This window comes from Mastomys coucha, unplaced genomic scaffold, assembly GCF_008632895.1.
Source record: "Mastomys coucha isolate ucsf_1 unplaced genomic scaffold, UCSF_Mcou_1 pScaffold22, whole genome shotgun sequence".
NCBI lineage: Eukaryota > Metazoa > Chordata > Mammalia > Rodentia > Muridae > Mastomys > Mastomys coucha.
The window spans coordinates 230,312,883-230,319,990 of record NW_022196905.1 but is presented as its reverse complement, the minus strand read 5'-3'; the positions used below and the strand labels follow the sequence as shown (position 1 = coordinate 230,319,990).

The following is a 7,108-nucleotide window of genomic DNA, read 5'->3' as shown; positions in this document are numbered from 1 at the left end:
AAAAAAAAAAAAAAAAAAAAAGAGAGAGAGAGAGAGAGAGAGAGAGAGAATTCAAGGCTAGCCCAGACTATAGACCAAGACTGTCCCAAAACAAGCCAGTTCCTCTCAACAACATTGATAGTGCTTGGGCCCAGCCAGGATGAGACCTCAGAAAGAGCAGGACCTCACCAAAATGTTTCCACCCAATTGTGAAGAAGAGCTAAATGGCTCTTAAGTCTGATGGTGTTTTTCCTTAATTACTTAACAAAAGCTCATACTAAAGAATCAGAAGAGCTTAATTTATATCTTTATTTTGAAAAAAACAAAGTGAAATTGTTCCAGCACCTATTTGCCCAGTGTTTACGCCATCTAAAGTATTAAGTATGTGTTTGTTCTGGGTACCAAAAAAAAGAATGTGTTCTTGGATGATAACCCTGTAACATCATAAGAGAGCGTAACAGTGGCATTCCCGGCATGCTCCAGTAAACAGCAGGCTGGGGAGAAGATGCTTCAGCAGAGTTCTGCTTTCTTCCTCGAGAGGCTTCCCATGCCTTGGTAGCCACTTTCCGTAGCCAGTACCAACTGTCTGCTTCTTGGTTTGCAAGCCACTCCACTGGGCCGGCTGATGCTCTGAGCCCAGCCTTAAGGATCATTCCAGGAGACTCAACCTCACTTGCATTGGCTTCTTATGGCCCCTGCATTTTCTACAGAACCAATGATTTCCATCTTCGACTATCTCGAACTCTGTTCCTGTGTTGTAATGTGTTTACTTGTGACAACCAAGAGGCTGAAGACAAAGATCTGTGTAGAGCTTGACTCTGGGCACCCAGTACAAAGAGCAGATGGCTAGGATCCCTGTCTCTCTTGGAGTTCTGCCCACCAGCAGCACTGTAAATGGACATCGTCATGTTGTGATGTGCTTTAAGTCTATCAGCAGTACCTTCCATTCCCTTCAGCTTCTGTCTCTGGCCCCGTGTTCTTCCCACCCTGACTCCCTGATGCAAATGGCAGCACACACTCTTCCACCTCTCCCCATTTCTGTTTCAGATGTCCAGGGTGAGGTGAGGACTCCCATTGCCAACATCAGGAATAGTGTCAATATTCTCATTATCACACTAAGTCTTATCAAGAGACATACCACAGAAACAAGAGTCTGGGATCGAGTAATGGCTCCCAGGGGACAGACCCACAACTGTGGATCACTCTCAGCTGGCTGATCCCAGGAGGCTGGTACGTTTTCTCATTATTCATTTCAGGACCCAAGACAGAGGATGGTGCCACCCACATTCATGGTAGGTCACATCTCCTCAGTTAAACCTCTCTAGAAGCTCCCTCAGAGACATCAAGAAGTGCATCTCAGAGCTGATGATAAGAGTAATGGAGCTGACAATACGCTAGCCATTGCATAATCCTTCGTCATGACTGACAGTCCATGCTGACATGTGTGGATTGGGAACCTGAATGAATCCTGCAGAAGTGAAAGCTACCCCAGGAGATGATGGCTACCCTGATACCGTTTGTTGCTCAGTTCTTTATTGCTGGGCTATTCCCACTGCACATTACCCTTGGTGTCAGGAGTACCTCTGTGGCCTGGCCTTGGTTCATGTTCATGTATTTCCTAGGGAAGTGTCTGGAGGTAGAAGCATTGGACTAGTTTCACTTTTAATTTTAGAACTCCTGCCAGATTTTTCTCAGTCAAATTTCTCTTCCCTGGAATAAGAAAAAAAAAGTAGGAAAATGCCTGCAGTAAGGGACAAAGTTCAGTGGTGGAGTAATTGTCTGGCATGTCCAAGGTCTCTTTTCAATCCTTCACGACAACAAAAAGATAAATAAAAGGGTTTTTTTTTCCACATCATGCAATGTTAAACTATAAAAAATTAAAATCAGTTACACTCTGATGGGTAAACAAACTGTTGCATTTCCTTGGTAGTTAATGAATCTGAATTATTATTTTCTTTCTTTTGATCTTGTGTGCTAACATGCCTGTTTTGTGTGTGTGTGTGTGTGTGTGTGTGTGTGTGTGTGTGTATGTGTGTGTGTATGTGTCTGTGTGTGTCTATGTATGTTTGTGTGTGTATGTGTGTGTGTATGTGTGTTGCTTGAGGTCAAACATGTCCCCTATGCTAGAGAGGCACTCTTCCACTAAACTCTATTCCTTCACTTGAACACTTTAATTCTTTTGTGCTGGTCACTACTAAGGTCAGGTCATCTGAGGCACAAGGACAGGCCCTGTGCTTCCACAGCTTCCTCTGTATTGGTGTCATGCCCTGCCCCTTCCAGTTACTACCAATCCATGGTAACACTGTGACCTGATTGGTCGAACTTTGATGCTCTTTAGTAGAATTCCAACAAAACCACTGGCATTGATCCTGACTTCTAGTCTTTTGGTTTCAACAGAATTATAATTTCTTCAACATTTCAACAAGGATAAACTTCTTGAGGAAGAGTCTAGAGTGGTCGGTAGGATGCTCCTGGGAAGATAAGCCATTCCAGTTGAGAGAGTATGACAGCACAATGTGGACTCCCCATCCCTACACACACACCTCTTTCTGGCTATAGAACCTCGTTATAAAATGGGCTATTAGGCTAACAGCCTAATTCACCAGGGCTGGGCTCCCCGGGACCCTGTGTACCTCAGAGAACTGGCACCAGCCCCAAGAGAGGGCACAGCTGTGAAAGCTAATGTTACAGGTAATTCTGGCAATTAAGAACCATGTTCAATTAAATGGATTTGTATCTCATTACTTGGGAGGCCCAGCAGTCTGGGGTAGGTCCCCAGTGGAATTAGGCACCAAGAACTCCCAGTTCTTAGCCCAAGCTGCCCATCATATCTCCCGTCCAAAAATGTCCTTCCCCACCCTGTCCAGCAGCTCACAGCAAGACATACGTGCCTTGGATCTTCCCAACATACCATTACCTCTACCCACAGTTTGACAGAGCACGCTGAAGTTATAACCTTGAATCCTTCAGGATCCTTGTCTACAGAACAAGAAACTAAATCCGAGAACTATAAAATGTGACTCATCGCTCCGTTAACTCAAAGACAGAGACAGAGATCCACTCTCACAACAGTTAACGTTGGAGTTTTGTTTGCTAGTTTTGTGTGTTCTGTGTCCAGCTGTGCCACTATTTCCTTACTATTTCCTCATTTGGAAGAGTTTTCCTCTAGTGGGGAGACTTGGGAAATCACAGGGCTGGTGAGCACACTGAGGGTGTTTACTTAGGCATTTGTGTATGACCTGAAAACAACTAGAGCCACACACTACTCGAGGGTCAACTCATTGACTGACAGCATTCCACATTGAGCCTTACTTGGGAGACAATGGGGGATACTGGGATAATTCCAAGGAGGGACAACCCCACCTCAGGCTATCTCTCTAGCTAGGAGCAGGGATATGAGAGACAGAGAACCTTCAGTATCCCTCAGACCTTGACTCCATCTCTTTCCTTTCTCCTTCCCTCACTCTCTCCTTTCCTTCTTCACTTCCTCCCACCTGTTTTATCTTCTCTCCCTCCCCTTCTGCCCCTTCCCCCGTTGCCCCTTCCCTTCCCTTTTTCTCTTCCTTCCTTCTTTCCTTTCTTTTCTGTTTGGTTTAGGGACAGAGTCTTGCTATATGGCCCAGGCTAGCTTCAAACACTTGAGTCTCCTGCCTCTACCTGTGCCTCCTAAATACTAGAAGTGCAGGCTTGGGCCACTCCCTAGCTTTCTAAACCTTGCAATGCTTGAGTTTCAGTGTGTGTCTATACATTGATGAGAGGAGCCTTCCTATAGAGCAATGTGCTGGGTGACTAGAGGAGATAACACCCCTGGTTAAAATCTCTGATTAGTGGGGTTGGGGGTCAAGAAGTGTAGAAGTAGGCCATGACCTTGTGCCTGCTTATAAAAATTCAGGGCATAGTTCAACGAAGGATGTGCTACTGTTCAATAACTGTGTTCTCACCTTAGGCTGGCTGTCCTCCAAGGATAAGGCAGATCTTCAGTCAACATTAAGCTTCTGCCTTGGGCTCAAGTCTCCAGTAGGTCAAATTGTAAGTCCAGTCCAAAGTAATAACCTGAGACCCAGGGGTCCATCCTCACCTCCACTGCCTATCTCCACAAAGGGCACCTGCGCCCGAGCAGCATGTCTGCATCCTCCTCTGCATAGTCCGAACAATCCAGCCTTGTCCACTGACTTAAGCAGCAACTCCACCTAGCCTTCCTAGGGAGCCTTGTCCTTGCTGTCTTTCAAGGTGGATGTATAGACAAGGCCGTTAATGATGTCATTTGTGATCTGAAGCACTTTTTCTTGGGGGCTTCTCCTCCATTAAAAAAAAAACTCTCTGAAATACATTTTACAACTTAGTTGACCTAAAGACAGGATCCACCGTGCAGTCACATTACATATTTATCCTTATGGCTTTCATCTTTTCTTCTAATGAGAATACGTTAACATCAAGACAGTTTTTTGTTTTTTGTTTTTTTTTTTTTTAATGAAGTGCCATGAAGCTAAGGGTAAGCTGTCTCCAAGACAGAGCAAGGTAGCCATGCCTCATGGTGGCATTCCAGGGAGAAAATGTCCTGGGAGAGGACATGCCCAAGCTCACCCTGAGGAGCTTCAGGGATGTTGAGTTTGTGCAACAGCTGGAAAAGAGTTTTGTCACCTGGTCTGCAGCCCAAACAAAGTGAGGAGATCACTGGACATCTCCATTCTGGAAACAAATCTGCCCTCAAAGCTACATGAGCCTCAACAGACTCCCAATCAAGAAGTAGGTACCCCCAGGGTGTGATGGTCAGCTTCAGTTGTCATCTGTCAAGGAACTGGATCACAAGACAAATGAGTCTCAACAATGACTGTCTGGATTAGGTTGGCCTGTGAGTATGTGAGAGTCTGTGAGAGGTCTACTTAACCCATTTAATCAACATGGGAAGACTTGCCCACTGTGGGCGACAACATTCCTTAGGCAAAGGATCCAGGTCTTTGTAAGACCAGAGAAAGGGCCCAGGTGAGTTGGCTCAATGAATAAAGGTACACAAACATACACACTTGCATAAATAATAAATAAATAATTGCAATAATATTAAACATGCAAGTTTTAGAAGTAGTGGAAGTGAGCATTGCCATGCGTGCATTTATTCTCTTCTTACGATGGGTGTAGCACAGCCACTTGTTTCAAACTCATTGCATTGACCTCCCTACTATGATGGTTTCTTCCTTGAACTTCCAGATGAGAGAAACCCTGTCTTCCTTGAGTCGCTTTTGTCATAGTTGTTTGTTTTTGTTTTTTAACCATCACAGCAACGGGAAAAGAAAGGAAGACATCCAACAATCATCAACGCAGCTTAGGGCGGGTCACTGTCAGCCCTGGCTCTGAGAAAAACATGTCATCACTGGTCGTTGCTTAGGGCATCTTTCCCAGATGAAAGGGGCAAAGCCAACCCAAACTGCTTAAATGAAAAGGAGAGATGAGGGCCAGGGCTTCAGTGCCTCAGAGAAGCCCAAGGCAGGAAAATAGTCTTTCTTCTGGAAGGCCTGGACAGGAACCAGAAATCTATATGAGGTGGGGTGGCCCTCTGTCCCCTATGCCTGGGGATGGTCTCTTTCCATCCCCCACTGCTCTGCAAGCCAGCCTCAACTGACATCATGTCTATAGGGCAAATGGCTATCCCAGTTATACAATGTACCATTTGGGGGCACCCATGACTCTTCCATATCTATTTCATCTTAAATTCCTATCCTGCAGGAGATACAAGACTAGCATCTCAGCTTGAATCACCTACCAGTGGTAGGGATATCCTTGGCCAATAGCTCTTCTGGGAACCTTTGTCCTATGTATGGAAATGCAATTCCTGCAGAAAGTCCTCAAGGAGCCCAGCTACTCAGATAGTCACCCACTTGAACCATTCAGTCCATCTGAAGCAGACAAGGGTTATGAGTGGGTGTCAGGAATGCATGTTATTCTTTGGCTACCACGGGAAGAGGCAGGCAGACCATCATGTCACAGCTGCTGTTATGAATGTCGCCACAGCCCCTCAACCAGAGTGTGACATTTACCCACTGGCTACCCCTAGGGTCTTACTCACAAACACACATTGAGGACCAGCTTATATCTAACCATGGGACTTCAGGCTCATGGTGAGGCCTGGACTCAACAATGTTTCCAAATCTTGGAAGACCTCCCTTGCAGGCACCCCTTCTCCATGGGCTGCTGGGTGAGAGGCAGCAAGAGAAGACTAACTAGGTTCTGGCTGTGCAGTCTGTGATCCAGGCAGGAGACAGCATCTCCCAGCCAGTGGCTCAGCCTGGGCAGTGGCTGAATCTCCAAGCCAAGAGGAGTTTCAGCCAACATACCAGCAGCCCAGACGCTGAGCAGATGACGCCGCTCTGCTGCCATCTCTCTCAGGGAGCCTGCCAAGTCCCTAGGTCCAGCCAGTGCTGACATTTAAAGCAACGTGTGTGTCAACCATATTAAACCATACGCCAAGCTGTGGGTTATTAAGCGCGGGGGGCAAATTGACCACAGCAATTAAACTGAGATTAGAAAGAGAGAGAGAGAGAGAGACAACCAGAATCCCTAGATGGGAAAGCGGCAACCTACAGAACCTGAGCGCCTACATCCCAGCTGGAGGAGCACACAACTCAAAGGAAACTCTCCTAGCCCCCCAGCCTTCCATCATGCCCACCCCCCCAACCTGAGTTTCTTCTTTTGATAATCTGGTTTGTTTAAGAAGACTCCTCAGCTCGTGTCTGACATCAGAAAGTTTGGAAGATGGGAAGAGCCAGACAATACATCCCCAGGGAAGTAGCTGTTCTGTTGTGGCAGGTTGTTCCCTTCATCCTCACAGAACCTTCTCAGAGCAGATCATTCACAGACCTGAGGGTAGGGGACAGTTACTCAGAGAAAGAGAGTTCTAGAAGCAGAGAGTGCTTGCTCTCAGCCCACCAATGTCGAGCAGCAAAAGGAGGGTTCCAGATGGGGCTAACCTTACACCACACAACTAGCTAGAGCACAGAGGTAGCGGGTGAGACCTTGGCCCAGGGAGTGCCACCCCTCATCTCAGAAAGAGCAGACTTCCCTTAGAGCTCCCTAGGTACCTCATGGTTCTGAGAGCTGCTGGAGACTGGGTTTAGTGATAGAGGACGCGGGGATT

General features: G+C 46.5%; 1 long non-coding RNA gene across 1 annotated transcript in view; it reads left to right on the top strand.

Annotated features, from left to right (window-relative positions):
- Positions 1-4,757, top strand: part of LOC116067930 — an 8,236-nt gene extending 3,479 nt beyond the window's left edge. Inside the window, exons 2-4 of the long non-coding RNA XR_004109354.1 lie at positions 1,027-1,209; positions 2,377-2,670; positions 3,926-4,757. This is a non-coding gene — a long non-coding RNA (uncharacterized LOC116067930). The remainder of the gene's footprint in view (positions 1-1,026; positions 1,210-2,376; positions 2,671-3,925) is intronic.
- Positions 4,758-7,108: the final 2,351 nt, after the last annotated feature.